The sequence below is a fragment of the Chanodichthys erythropterus genome, chromosome 10 (assembly GCF_024489055.1).
Source record: "Chanodichthys erythropterus isolate Z2021 chromosome 10, ASM2448905v1, whole genome shotgun sequence".
In the NCBI taxonomy this organism is placed as follows: domain Eukaryota; kingdom Metazoa; phylum Chordata; class Actinopteri; order Cypriniformes; family Xenocyprididae; genus Chanodichthys; species Chanodichthys erythropterus.
Genome location: NC_090230.1, coordinates 21,135,433 through 21,149,297, shown reverse-complemented (window position 1 = coordinate 21,149,297; position 13,865 = coordinate 21,135,433). Strand labels below are relative to the sequence as shown.

At 36.4% G+C, this 13,865-nt stretch overlaps 1 long non-coding RNA gene across 2 annotated transcripts; it reads right to left on the bottom strand.

The window, feature by feature from the left end:
• Positions 1-1,831: 1,831 nt before the first annotated feature.
• On the bottom strand, positions 1,832-13,490 carry LOC137027917 (uncharacterized). Of its 2 annotated transcripts, none has more exons than XR_010896101.1 (3): positions 12,891-13,490; positions 11,895-11,946; positions 1,832-5,027 (listed from the first exon to the last, which is right to left on the bottom strand). It is a non-coding gene; the product is annotated as an uncharacterized lncRNA (long non-coding RNA). The 2 variants fall into 2 exon arrangements; XR_010896100.1 differs by having other exon boundaries at positions 1,842-4,103.
• Positions 13,491-13,865: the final 375 nt, after the last annotated feature.

Genomic DNA, 13,865 nt, shown 5'->3' with positions numbered 1-13,865 from the left:
GGTTCCTGCCGACCTAATTATTGCAGCGTAACAATCCTTTAACGGATTTGAAAAATGTTAATGTATTGATAATGTGTTATGTGTATGCAAGAGCAAAGAGATGTGTTTTTAGTCTAGATTTAAACTGACAGAGTGTGTCTGCTTCCCGAACAATGCTAGGAAGATTGTTCCAGAGTTTAGGTGCTAAATAGGAAAAGGATCTGCCGCCTTCAGTTGATTTTGATATTCTGGGTATTATCAACTGGCCTAAATTCTGAGATCGCAATAAACGTGAAGGACTATAATGCATTAAGAGCTCACTTAGGTACTGGGGAGCTAAACCATTTAGAGCTTTATAAGTAAGTAGCAAGATTTTAAAATCTATACGATGTTTAATAGGGAGCCAATGTAATGTTGACAGAACTGGGCTAATATGGTCATACTTTCTGGTTCTAGTAAGAACTCTAGCTGCCGCATTTTGGACCAACTGTAGTTTGTTTAAAAGCCGAGCAGAACAACCACCCAGTAGAGCGTTACAATAATCTAGTCTTGAGGTCATGAATGCATGAACCAACTGTTCCGCATTTGTCATTGAGAGCATATGTCGTAATTTAGATATATTTTTTAGATGGAAGAAGGTGGTTTTACAGATACTAGAAACATGACTTTCAAATGAAAGATTGGTATCAAAGAGCACACCCAGGTTCCTAACTGAGGACGAAGGTTTAATGGAGCACCCGTCAAGTGTTAGAGAGTATTCAAGGTTTTTTCGTGAGGAAGTTTTTGGTCCAAAGATTAGGAAATCAGTTTTTTTCTGAATTTAATAATAAGAAATTTCTTGTCATCCAGTTTTTAATGTCAGCTATGCATTCTGTTAGTTTTGTGAATTTGTAGGTTTCGTCAGGGCGCGAGGAAATATAGAGCTGAGTATCGTCAGCGTAGCAGTGAGCAGTGAAAACTAACACCATGCTTCCTAATTATCTCTCCTAAGGGCAGCATGTACAGAGTGAAAAGCAACGGTCCTAATACTGAGCCTTGTGGTACCCCATATTTAACCTGTGATCGATACGACATCTCTTCATTAACTACCACAGACTGATAACGGTCAGATAAGTATGATTTGAACCATGCCAAAGCAATTCCACTAATGCCAATATAGTTTTCAAGTCTTTTTAAAAGAATGTTATGATCGATAGTGTCAAAAGCAGCACTGAGATCTAATAACACTAATAGAGAAATACAGCCACGATCGGATGATAGGAGTAGATCGTTTGTAACTCTAACGAGAGCAGTCTCAGTACTATGGTATGGTCTAAATCCTGACTGGAAATCCTCACAGATTCCATTTCTTTCTAAAAAGGAACACAGTTGTGTTGAAACTGCCTTTTCTAGTATCTTTGACAGAAAAGGTAGATTCGAGATTGGCCTGTAATTTACTAAATCTCTCGGATCTAGTTGAGGTTTTTTAATAAGAGGTTTGATAATAGCCTGCTTAAAGGTTTTTGGCACGTGTCCTAGTGTTAAAGATGAATTAATTATATCAAGAAGTGGACCTACGACCTCTGGAAGCATTTCTTTCAGTAGTTTAGTCGGCATTGGGTCTAACATACATGTCGTTGATTTTGATGATTTGATAAGTTTAGATAATTCTTCCTCTCCTATAGCGGCGAATGATTCTAGTTTTACCTCAGGGACACTACAGTGCACTGTCTGAAGAGAAACTGTAGACGGTTGCATGTTTATAATTTTCTCTCTAATATTATCAATCTTGCAAGTAAAGAAGTTCATAAAGTCATTACTGCTGTGCTCTATGGAAACGTCAGCAGTTGAATCTCTGTTTCTAGTTAATTTAGCCACTGTGTCAAATAAATACCTAGGATTATGTTTGTTTTCTATTAAGAGATTTGAAAAATAAGTAGATCTAGCATTTCTTATGGCTGTTCTGTACTCAATCATTTTTTCTTTCCACGAAAGGCGAAAAACTTCTAGTTTTGTTTTCTTCCAACTACGTTCAGCTTTTCTAACAGCTCGTTTTAGAGCCCGAGTGTGCTCATCATACCACGGCGTTGGATTAGTTTCCTTAATCTTCTTTAGACGTAAAGGAGCGACCGCATCTAATGTGCTGGAAAAGAGAGAGCCAATAGTTTCTGTTGCAGCATCGAGTTCTTCTAAGTTGTCAGGTATACTAAGGCGATGAAACTGCTCGGGGAGATTATTTATAAAGCAATCTTTAGTGGCAGACGTGATTGTTCTACGATATTTATGGCTGGGTGGTGGTTTTGTAGCCTTGGCTAATTGTATTATACACAAGACTAAATAATGATCTGATATATCATCGCTCTGCTGTAGAATTTCAACAGCATCAATATCTATTCCATGCGACAGTATTAGATCTAGGGTATGATTACGACAATGAGTGGGTCCTGACACGTGTTGTCTAACTCCAATAGAGTTTAAAATATCTGCAAATGCCAATCCAAATGCGTCTTTATTATTATCTACATGGATATTAAAATCACCAACAACAAGGACTTTATCCGCAGCCAGTACTAACTCTGATAGAAACTCAGCAAATTCTTTGATAAAGTCAGTATGGTGCCCTGGTGGCCTGTATACAGTAGCCAGCACAAATGTCAACTTACATAATGTTACATAAAGCACCATCACTTCAAAGGAATTATATTTGAAATTCTTTTGAATGATTCTGAATATATTACTATAAATTACAGCAACACCTCCCCCTTTGCCTTTCTGTCGAGGATTGTGTCGATAATCATAACCTTGAGGACTAGATTCATTTAAAGTAATGTAATCGTCTGGTTTTAGCCAGGTTTCTGTCAAACACAGCAAGTCTAGTTTATTGTCTGTGATAATTTCATTTACAGTAAGTGCTTTTGAAGAAATAGATCTAATATTCAGTAACCCAAGCTTTATCATTTGTTTATCTGATTTATCTGTGATTTTCATTTTTTGAACATCAATTAAATTTTTACCCTTAAAAGGTTTCGGAAGTTTTTTGTATTTACTAGTTCGAGGTACAGACACAGTCTCTATGTGATAATATCTAGGTGAAAGTGTTTCTATGTGCTGTGAATTATCTGAGTTCTGTGACGTGAGGCGGCTAGCAGACGGTCGGTTTAGCTAGTTTGTCTGCGTCCTGATCTGGGCCCTGGTTTGTCATGTTTCAGCTCTAAGACTATTTGCCAAATTTCTAGAGAGAAGAGCAGCACCATCCCGGGAGGGATGAATACCATCTCTTTTCAACAGATCAGGTCTGCCCCAAAAGCTTTTCCAATTGTCTATGAAACCTATATTATTCTGCGCACACCACTTAGACAACCAGCCATTGAGTGATGATAACCTGCTAACTATCTCATCACTCCGACGAACAGGAAGAGGGCCAGAACAAATTACTTTTGCTGACATTGAATTTGCGAGTTCACACACCTCTTTAACGTTAATTTTAGTGATCTCCGACTGGCGAAGTCGAACATCATTTGTGCCGACGTGGATAATGATTTTAGAATATTTACGTTTAGCATTAGCCAGCACTTTTAAATTTGCTTTGATGTCAGGTGCTCTGGCCCCCGGCAAACATGTGACTATGGTGGCTGGTGTCTCTATTTTCACGTTCCGTGTAATAGAATCGCCAATTACTAGGGCACTTTCAACAGGATTCTCAGTGGGTGCGTCACTGAGTGGGGAGAACCTGTTTGATGTTCTAATCGGAACGGAAGAGTGGTGTTTGTTCTTGCCATTATGCCGCCTCACAGTCACCCAGTTAGCCTGCTGCGTGGCTTCTACAACCGGAACCGAATGTGCAGTGTTTACTAGGCTAGTCGCATTCAAAGCAGTATCTAAGGCCCTTTCATTCTCACTATCCTCAATTAAAGTTTGGATGCGTGTCTCTAATTCTGAGATTCTCTCTGTCAGCCTGACAATATCCCTGCATTTATCACATGTGTAAGTCTCACTGCTGACAGAAAGAGCTAAACTGTACATGTTGCATTTACTACACATGATAATCGTCGGACATGACTGACCGTGTGTTTGATGAACGCCGTCCGAAAAACTGCAACGCACACGGGACTCGCTGGCTGGATGTCTCGGTCGCTTGCCGGTGCCTGGGGCGAGGACCGATATAAAGTTGGTTTGACGTTGGACGTTTGACATTCGTCAGAGATTCAACTTCGAAAATACTTCAATAGATCAATAACGATTCAGTATAAGAACAAAAAACAAGTTGTGTTTGAATTGTTTGAAAAAGTAGAAGAGGACACACAATGTAGTTTATGTGTTTAATCTGCTTTGCTGTATTAGAAACCTATTCATTTTGTAATGTAAAATAGCAGATAGGGACCGTCTACAAAGTACAAAACGAAGAGGAAATACGCTCAATTTTTCCATCCATATACTTTACTCTTGGGAAAAAGGCGATCAAACTGTGTACACAAAACTTTGAAACATACACACACTCAGTCTCACCTGGTAAAAGACTGTAAATGTTACATATTGGAAAGAATAAAAGTAGTGGTAATAGCAATGTTATTAAGAAAAAGAAGTTTTACATTGAGGAAAAACCATAATATTCAATCCCAAATTCAAATAGTGTGATCTATTACTATGTCCTAAAAGAACTGCTTTCAGTTGGTTTTACTATCATAAGTGATGCAAAAGCAATGCTATTGAGATTCAGATGTGATAATACATTTGTATAAAATACATATAGACTAATTTTTCAAATATAGATGTTGTGTGTTGTTGCTGGATCCTAGAAGAACATTTTAAGGTTGGTTTCATCCAGGAAACAATAGCATAACATGTGTTATTGAAAGCAACAATTGTGAAAAATCTCACAAAGCCTCCTACAGACTGAGCGGTATTACTGCCCCCTAGAGGAGCATGATGAAGTTGTTCTGACTGAGTTTGACATTCAAAATTTAAATAAATTCATGTAAATTCATACAGTGTTCAATCTCAACTTCAAAGGGTGTGTCCTGTTACTGGATCCAAAGAAGAACATGTTGGTTTTGGTTTTATCCACGGAACTGCAGCAGAAAACATGTTATTGAAAATAAAGATAATACATAAATGAATTAAAAATAAATACAATGCTCTGTTTCAACTTCAAAGGGCGTGTCTTGTCTCTGGTTCCTAGAAGAATAATTTGATGTTGGTCTTACTGTCAAAAGTGATGCTGAAGGCCTGCTATTGAAACGCAATAATTGCGAAAAATCTCACAAAGCCTCCTAAAGACTGAGCGTTATTACTGCCCCCTAGAGGACCATGATGAAATTGTTCTGACTGAGTTTGATATTCAAAATTTAAATAAATTAATGTAAATTCATACAGTGTTCAATCTCTGCTTCACAGGGTGTGTCCTGTTACCTGGACCTAAAAGAACATTTCCATGCAGGTATTTCTCTCATTTGTAAATCAGGGTAAATGCTATTGAATTAAATTCAAATCTGATAATAAATTCACTTAAAATACATACAGTTTTCTATCTCAACTTCAAATGTTGTGTGTTGTTGCTGGCTCCTAGAAGAACATTTTAAGGTTGGTTTCATTCACAGAACTGTAGCACAAGGCGAGCTATTGATATTCAAAGAAAGACATAAGCTCAACTCAACTCAACTTGTATTCTAACTCAACTTTAAATGCTGTGTGTCGTTATTGGTTCCTAGAAGAACATTTTAAGGTTGGTTTCATCCAGGAAACAATAGCATAACATGTGTTATTGAAAGCAACAATTGAAAAAAAATCTCACAAAGCCTCCTAAAGACTGAGCGTTATTACTGCCCCCTAGAGGAACATGAGGCAATTGTTCTAACTGAGTTTGACATTCAAAATGTAAATAAATTCATTTAAATTCATACAGTGTTTAATCTCTGCTTCCCAGGGTGTGTCCTGTTACTTGGACCTAAAAGAACATTTTGGTTTTGGTTTTATCCACGGAACTGCAGCAGAAAACATGTTATTGAAAATAAAGATAATACATAAATGAATTAAAAATAAATACAATGCTCTGTTTCAACTTCAAAGGGCGTGTCTTGTCTCTGGTTCCTAGAAGAATAATTTGATGTTGGTTTTACTGTCAAAAGTGATGCAGAAGGCCTGCTATTGAAACAAAATAATTGCGAAAAATCTCACAAAGCCTCCTAATGAAATTACTGCCCCCTAGAGGAGCATGATGCAGTTGTTCTGACTGAGTTTGATATTCAAACGATTAATAAATTTATTTCAAGATCATACAGTGTTCAATCTCTGCTTCACAGGTTGTGTCTTGTTACTTAGACCCATAACAACATTTCTATTCATATATTTATGTCATTTGTAATTCAGGTTAAATACTATTGAATTAAATTCAAGCCTGTTTAATTCATTTTAACTAAAATTAACAAAGCTTATTAGCGATTTAAAACACGTTTTAATCCAACAAAGCAAACATGCTTTACAAATAATTTAAATCAATATTTACATGGTATAACAGTAGTAAAAATATATCTCTTACAACTCACATCTATGCCCTGTGACAGAGCAATAACCAGGTGGTCACCCATACCGCAATTGGTGAAAGAGCTGTTTACCTCATCCCAAGCGTAGGTTTAATTTTGTTGGTGTAACTTAATGCTTTCTAAATGTTAAATAACACTTTTACTTCAGTACAATAAATTAATTTTAGATGTAACCACATAAGATGTAAACACATTATTTTTTTGCTGTGTGAGTTATGTGTGTGTGTGTGTGTGTGTGTGTGTGTGTGTGTGTGTGTGTGTGTGTGTGTGTGTGTGTGTGTGTGTGAACATTGCATGTGGGGAAATATGCTATTATTTAATTGGATAATAACATTGTTTTTTAAAAAAAAAATAAACAAATAAAAAAGTTTTCTGCTATAATTCTGTGACTAAAACCTTTTCTTTTTCTTCTTTTTTTTTTTTTTTTTGAGCCAGCAACAACACACACCCTTTGGAATTTAGATGGAAAACTGTATTTTAAATTAATTTCTCAACAGGCTTGAATTTAATTCAATACCATTTATCCTGAATTACAAATGACATAAATATATGAATGAAAATGTATTTTAGGTCCAAGTAACAAGACACAACATGTGAAGCAGAGATTGAACACTGTATGATTTTGAAATAAATGTATTAAACGTTTGAATGTCAAACTCAGTTAGAACAATTGCCTCATGTTCCTCTAGGGGGCAGTAATAACGCTCAGTCTTTAGGAGGCTTGGCGAGATTTTTCTCAATTGTTGCTTTCAATAACACATGTTATGCTATTGTTTCCTGGATGAAACCAACCTTAAAATGTTCTTCTAGGAACCAATAACGACACACAGCATTTAAAGTTGAGTTAGAATAGAAGTTGATTTGAGTTGAGCTTATGTCTTTCTTTGAATATCAATAGCTCGCCTTGTGCTACGGTTCTGTGACTAAAAGCAACATAAAAATGTTCTTCTAGGAGCCAGCAACAACACACAACATTTGAAGTTGAGATAGAAAACAGTATGTATTTTAAATGAATTTATTATCAGATTTGAATTTAATTCAATAGCATTTACCCTGATTTACAAATGAGAGAAAAACCTGCATGGAAATGTTCTTTTAGGTCCAGGTAACAGGACACACCCTGTGAAGTTGACAAAAAACACTGTATAAATTTGAATTAATTTATTTACATTTTGAATGTCAATCTCAGTCAAAACAACTGCATCATGTTCCTCTAGGGGGCAGTAATAACGCTCAGTCTTTAGGAGGCTTTGCGAGATTTTTCGCAGTTGTTGCGTTTCATTAACACGTCTTCAGCATCACTTTTGACAGTAAAACCATCAGAAAAACATATTTTTCAATGCCACTGTAACATTGGGCTTGCTTGGCTGGAGCTAAATTCTTATATTTAGCTTAGTGATATCAGTAAAGTTGCATAATAGCTTTTTCAAATTTTCTTTCATAATTGATAAACTACATGCTACATCAATCTTGATATTGAACTGAACTGAATTAACTTGAGCTTAAGCAAAGTTATGTCCAAAAGATTTCTTTTCAATGTCTTTGTCACAAAAGTTGTACAATGAAAAGATGTCCACTGAGTAGCCAGAATGAAAATTTTTATGACGTCTTTTTTTGACGTCTTCTGAATGTCCAATATCGACGTTCGTTGGACCTCTGAACAAGGTTTTAAAAAAAAAGAGCCATGGATCCATCCATAGACAGTAAAACACATGTTCTTAGCATCTGTAATTCACACATCTTTGGATTGTGACAGAAACCAGATCTGAAGGAAAGACTTTCTGGATCAGCTGGGACTCGAACCGCAGGAACCTTCTTGTTGTGAGGAGACAGTTTTTTCCACTGAGACACTTGTTCTGCCCTTAGACACGTTCATAAAATTCACATACTTGTAGAATAATTACTTAAAAATTATACTATATATATATATTTAAACTATATATATTTCAGACTTTTTTCATGTTTGTATATAAAAAAAAAAAAAAAAAAAAACATTTACAGGTACAAAACTCTGTTTGGATAGATGCTCAAATGTACAACATACACAGTAAAATCCTCAGTGAACATTGTGTAGATTGGACTTATATAAACACAGATCAATGTTAAAAGAAACACTGAAACAATGTTGAAGTTTATGAGATAATTAACTGATCAAATAACTGATGATTCAGCATTTGATAAAATCAACTGCAAGTAAAAGAAGCTGAACCTCTCAAAATCTGATTAAACTCCACAAACAGCATTACCAGCTTCACTTATTAGTAACCAGACTGACTTTATTACTGTCACACGTATACAGAAATTATTGAGAATTAACAGATTTATTTTTTGGTGTTTGTTTCATTTGAAGTCACCATCGTGGTGGAGAGTGTTTGCTTTAGTTGGGATCTTGGTCCTTGTACTTCATCTGTTAACTTTTCATTGGCTGCTGTAGCTGTGGGACACATTTGTCACAATGTGTTGTGACAATACACATTTGTTTTGGCGAAGAAAGTCCAGATAAAGCCAAATCAACTTCTTGTTGATAACAAAATCATCACAGAGCAAAAATCTACTTTTTGTTTTTTAATTTTCTGTTTATATTTGGCATTTACGTCCACCAACCTTGTGAAACTGCAGTATTGCACCAATAGCATTAAATTATCACTTATCCTGAAGCTATAAAAAGCATGTGCACAAGATATTTGAGTGGGAGTAATCATGTCGTCACACACAGACATCAAGATTTTGCATGTGATTCACAACAATGGTGACAATCAAAACAAGGATGAGTTTTTTAGTTTTGATTGTCACCATTATTGTGAATCATATCCAAAATAATGATGTCTATGTGTGTGACTTCATGATATACTCAATCAAATCTTGTGCATGCTTTTTACCCACCTTCAAATCAGTTTAATTAAAAACATACCATTAGATGCTCATTTTACCGTTTTTCTATAACAAGGAGTTGATAACAACTTATCCTGCTTCATCTAGGCTTTTTTTGCCACAACAAATGTGTTTTACAAACACAGTTATAACAGCCAAATAAAAGCTAACAGGAGAAGAATGAGGACCAACATCCCAACTAGCAACACTCTCCACCTTGATGGTGACTTCAAATGAAACAAACATCAACATCTAAACTTCTGTTAATTCTCAATAATAACTTCTGTAGATGTGTGACAGAAATAAAGTCATTCTGGTTAGTAATAAGTAAAGCTGGTAATGCTGTTTGTTTAATCCTCCTCTGCTTGATTTTAGCAAATGTTCAATCATCTATTATTTGATCACTTAAAGGGATAGTTCACCCAAAAATGAAAATTCTATCATCATTTACTCACCCTCAAGTTGTTCAAAATCTGTATAATTTTCTTTGTTCTGTTGAACACCAAGGAAGATATTTTGAAGAAAGTTTGTTACCAGGCCACTTTGGGGCACCATTGACTTCCATAGTAGGAAAAAAAACTACTATGGAAGTCAATGGTGCCCCAAAACTGTTCAGTTTAACACATTCTTCAAAATATCTTCTTTTGTGTTCAGCAGAACAAAGAACATTATACAGATTTTGAACAACTTGAGGGTGAGTAAATTATAGAATTTTCATTTTTGGGTAAACTATCCCTTTAATTATCTCATTAACTGCTTCAAAAACATTGTCTCAGTGTTTCTTTTAACATTGAGGATTTTACTGTGAATGTTGTACATTTCAGCATCTATCCAAACAGTGAACACTGTGTAGATATAAACACAGATCAGAGTTTTGTTCCTGTAAATGTTTTTAATTTTATTTTATTTTACATATAAACATGAAAAATAGTATGATATATGTGTATGTATGTTTGTATGTATGTCTGTGTCTAAGGGCAGCACAAGCGGCTCAGTGGAAAACACTGTCTCCTCACAACAAGAAGGTTCCTGGTTCGAATCCCAGCTGAGCTAGAAAGTCTTTGTTCAGATCTGGTTTCTCTCGAATTTATATTTTCAAATCCGTTAAAGGATTATTAGGCTGCATAAATTAGGTCAGCCGGAACCGGGAACACTTCACCAGATGTACTCGTTACATCAGAAGAAGAATGGCATCTACGCTAATATTAGTCTCTCTGTTTATCCCGAGGCTTATCGTAGTCAGCCGGATCCGGGCCATAGGTGAGATCGAGGACCTGCACATTGACACGACAAACCGTCCATACCGGCACGATGAATATGATCCTCAACTGGATGGAACTGAAATAAATACTTTGAATTTTGCGATCCTATCCGACTTATGATAGCAACCCGAGTCGTAACAAAGGACTGTTCGCCAGAGGAGAACTGGCCCCCCCACTCAGCCTGGTTTCTCCTAAGGTTTTTTTTCTCCATTTTAACACCTGATGTCACCTGTTGGAGTTTGGGTTCCTTGCCACTGTCGCCTTTGGCTTGCTTAGTTGGGGACACTTGACATTTGATATTCAACAGTGCTTTGATCTGCCTGCATTGACACTATTCTTTAAGAGCTGCTGTATAGCCAAAATTATAAACCAGTTATCAATGTAAAGCTGCTTTGACACAATCTGCATTGTAAAAAGGGATATATAAATAAAGGTGACTTGGCATCTGTAATTCATACATCTTTGGATTATCAAGTCAAGTTGTCTAAAGGTGTGAACATGTGTTTTACTGTCTATGCTCATTTTTTAACCCTGTACAGAGTTTCAACAAACGTCTATATTGGACGTTCAGAAGAAAACTTTTATTCTGGCTCCTCAGTGGACATCTTTTCAATGTACGACTTTTGTGAAGAGACGTCTTCTGGACATAACTTTGCTTAGTGGGAATTATGAAAAGATTGTATTGGTAGCACTAATAACATTACACAAAATATGTAATTGGTTCAGTATACAAGCGCACCGCCATCTTTATAAAATTGTCTTTGAAATTACATTTTGCGGTAGCTCTGTACATTTCAATGGCATCGCTGTCAAAGAATATTTACTTTACAAGAATATTTAATATAACGAGCGAGCGCAGCGCTGAAAAGGGGCGGAGCTACATAAGGTCTTTGAAATTGTTTATTCTGTGAGTGAGCGTTCTGTGTGTGTTCACTAAATTGCTTTTAAGTTAAAAAAATATAAGGTCGTTTTTTCTTCCACATGTACTTTGTAGACGGTCCCTATCTGGCCTAAGCGCTAGCGCGTCACTGATAGAGATAAAATATATTGCTACATATTAAAGATGATTAAAACTCATAAACTGCGATGTGTGCTTAGTTCTATGTTATAATACCTTTCAAATAAGGCACTTTTTTTACATTTATAATTATTCACAAAGAATCTATTGAAAATTTTCGTGACCGAATATCTATCGAATATCTAACATCCAACGTCAAACCAACTTTATATCGGTGGGGCGAGGGTGATGTGCGGGACGCTGTACCTCGCGGTGGATCGATGAATGCCGGGCAGCAACGTCTCCACAGCTTCCCGATCTGGCGAGGACAGATCAGAATAACATACATCGGATAAATCCGCCATTCAATCGACAAGGAAGGTTGGTTTAGAGGAAAAAAAGAAAGTAGACGGTAGCTAGCAGGCTATGGCTAACACTAGGTGATTACGCTGGTGGATTGCTAGTAATAAATCGTTCCGTTTAGTAATACTATGCAATAGGTTAAGTAATCTAGTGAAAAATAAGAAAGTTATATTATGTGAATAGGAATAAAGAGAAGGATTTAGGATAAACTCCACGAAGCTCCGAGCGTAGATCAGACAGCTGGCAGGCAGCAGCGTTGAGCCATGTCTCCCGACTATGAATTAATATTCCCCCTATTACCCTATATGACTATTGTAACTCAAAGTATTTAGGCTTATACTCATTTAATAATATTTATATACAGCAAGAACCCTCCGACAAACAAGAATAACTTCAATCAACACAAAGGGTAAGTATGAAAATATTAACACTAAAATTTATTTATAACAATAGGGAAATATAGAAATGAGTGGATATTATGTGTCAATAAAGATTCAAAAAAATTTATAAAGGACTGTTGTGTATAGTACTTTTGCTACATACCTTTTAAAATACCGGTACAGCAATTCTCAACATAAGAAAATCTTATATAATCCAAATTAATAAATTTCATAAAGATGGTACTCAATTACAAATATTAACAACACAGGACACTGTAAGAATTAGATGAGGGAAAATCAAAACCTCATAATACACTTAGTTAGTAACAATAACCCCAACCAACAGTGTGAAATACCAAAGTAGAACGTAAAAGATTAGTTTAACAGTTATGTGGGCCCACACACACACACACACACACCAGTAACACAACCCACACGTTGCAGGCCTGTAACGAGCGTCGGGGCCTAGAAAACAACAAATGGCCTCTTCACTCAATGAGCCAAACAAACAACAGATCACCTGAACGCCTTTTTTTTAGGCAGCTGAACTCCGCAATTTCCTCCTTGGAAGCGGCCAATCATCCAGTCGTGTCCCCGGCAGTCGTCAGATGGGCGGCGTGAATCTCTCCCGGATGAACAACGAGGAAGGGATATCGCGTGCGGCCTCGCCCAGAGATTCAACTCCCCCCGGCAGTCGGCAGAAGGGCGCCGCAAGTCTCTCACGTAAACAGCGAGGATATAGTGTGCGGCCTCGCTCAGAAGTTTCTGTTCTCCGAAATCAGTCTCCTCCACAAATAAACTAGACTTTAATGTCTCTTGCAGTCAATAACCAGTCAGCTGTCTGATTTCTCGCTCGCCTTCACACACAGTGAGGAATGAAATGTTATGGTGCTCTTAGAAAAAAATCCGATAAAAAAGATTCACGATTAACTCTTCTACTGAGTGTAAAAGCACAATAAAAATAAAGACAGGTTTCCCCAAAACTTACTTAATCTAAAATATGTCGTTAACACACTTATTCAGCAGTTAATTCTCTATATTTAGGCTTAATAACTCACAAGACCCATCAAACACTCTTACTCTCATCTGCCATTTTCGCTCTGCCCCCCTCTGTCCAATCAGACTTTTCTATATTTATCAGGGCGGGAATAAGTCAAAAATTAACAAATCACCAAAGGAGGAACAAACATGCTGGGCAAAAACACGTTTTCAGCAAGTGCATCACAAACAAACTTTATAGTTCACCGTAACATTTAAAGGGGCAGTTCATAAATTTATCAACTGAGCACACAGAAACTGTTATGATACTATCTGGATCATAAAACCTTATACATACCACATTACATAAGAAAAAGAGTTAATGTGCTTAATAACCTGAACTGGGTTACAGATATATTAAATATTTGATAATTTAACTTGATACCAAATGGCAGCTAAAAATAAAGGAAGACTGTAAGTATATAAGAAACCAGTCTGCTAAACATGACCAGCAGCT